General features: G+C 36.3%; 1 non-coding gene across 1 annotated transcript; it reads left to right on the top strand.

Annotated features, from left to right (window-relative positions):
- The first annotated feature begins 607 nt into the window (after positions 1-607).
- On the top strand, positions 608-714 carry LOC131217767 (small nucleolar RNA R71). Its single transcript, XR_009157357.1, has one exon. It is a non-coding gene; the product is annotated as a small nucleolar RNA R71 (small nucleolar RNA).
- Positions 715-1,575: the final 861 nt, after the last annotated feature.

The raw sequence follows: 1,575 nt of genomic DNA on the forward strand, positions 1-1,575 counted from the left end.
GAAGAGTACTTTGTTAGATGAGCTCTTAAGGATTTTAACCAATTCCTCTTGAGGTTTCCTTTGATTTAAGAATTGATTAGGGATTCCTTGAGGTGTAATAGATTGTTCATTCCTCCAACTGAAATTTGGATGATTTCTCCAACTGGAGTTATATGTGTTCGAAATGAGTCCCTTGAAACGCCTTTAGTACTTGTTTATGACATTTGATATCTCATTCAATATTTCTTGAAATACAGGTATTGTTGGGCAATTTTTGGTTGTATGAATGTTATAAGCACAAATACTGCAAACAACATCCTTATCCTTATCCTTCCTAAGTTCAATGGTCTCGAGTTTTCTTATGAGACTAACCACTTTAGCATTGACATCATCTTCCTCTTTCAAAAGATATATTCCACCTCTCTGCTTTGATTGAGTAGGCTTAGACATGATGCTCGTTCTTAGGTACATGTCCCATGATTGTGCGGTTTCATCAAGTTTATCAAAGTAATCCCACGCTTTATCAACATCTTTGTTCAGGAATTCCTCATTATACATTGTCTCGACAAATTAGTGCATGAAAGATGTCAGTCCTTCAAGGAAGAAATTTGTTATGCCCCACGTTTCAAAACCATGTTGTGGGCATGAGCTAACAAGATCCTTGAACCGCTCCCAACCTTAGAAGAATGTTTCATCTTCCCTTTGGGCGAAGTTTATGATCGACTTTCTGATGGTGTTCGTTTTATGATATGAGAAGAATTTATTTATGAACTCCCTTGTCATATCATTCCATCTACCAATAGACCATGGATATAGTGAATGTAACCACGTCTTAGCCTTTTCTTTCAGGGGGAAAGGGAAGAGTTTCAGCCGAATTATGTCCTCAGACACATTTGAAAAGTATAAAATGGCTATGATCTCATCAGACTCTTTCAAGTACTGTAAATATGGATTTTCATATTCAAGCCTAAGGAACTTTGGAAGGAGTTGGATGACTCCTGGCTTAATGTTCATATGTCTTGCATTCTCTGGATAAATCATACAAGAAGGTGTGCTCACCCCTGCCAGTTGTAAATAATCTTATAAAGTATGAGGTAGGGGTGCTTGATGCACCTCATTCTCATCCTGAATTTCCTCAACCCTAGGTTAAGAATTTGGAGGTTGATTAGCTGGTTAATTGGCAGCCATAACTTCAGTTAACTTTGTGGATCTTAAGTGGTGTCTAATCCTGTGATGGATAGATAACCCCTCAACCAATCCTCCTTCACTCGAGAGACGTCGAGTGTTATCACAGACATCACGGACCCACTTGGGCATGAAACACTCTCAGCTCTCAATTTTAGAATCTAACCTAAACCTAAAAGAAAGAAGGGAAATAGAAATCTAGAAATAGAAAGAGAGAGAATTAGAAAGAAGTTACCAAATTAGAAGTTTCCATGTTAGGATCCTACAAAAGAAAAAGGAAGTGAATTAGTTTTTAAAAAAATAAATAAGAAAGTTTCTAAAAATAGAAATAGAAAGATGAGTTAGTTTCTAAAAATGAAAATGGAAAGTTTCTAAAAACAAATTAGGAAAGTTTCTAAAAAAGCAACCTAG

Source organism: Magnolia sinica, chromosome 10 (genome assembly GCF_029962835.1).
Source record: "Magnolia sinica isolate HGM2019 chromosome 10, MsV1, whole genome shotgun sequence".
NCBI classification, from domain to species: domain Eukaryota; kingdom Viridiplantae; phylum Streptophyta; class Magnoliopsida; order Magnoliales; family Magnoliaceae; genus Magnolia; species Magnolia sinica.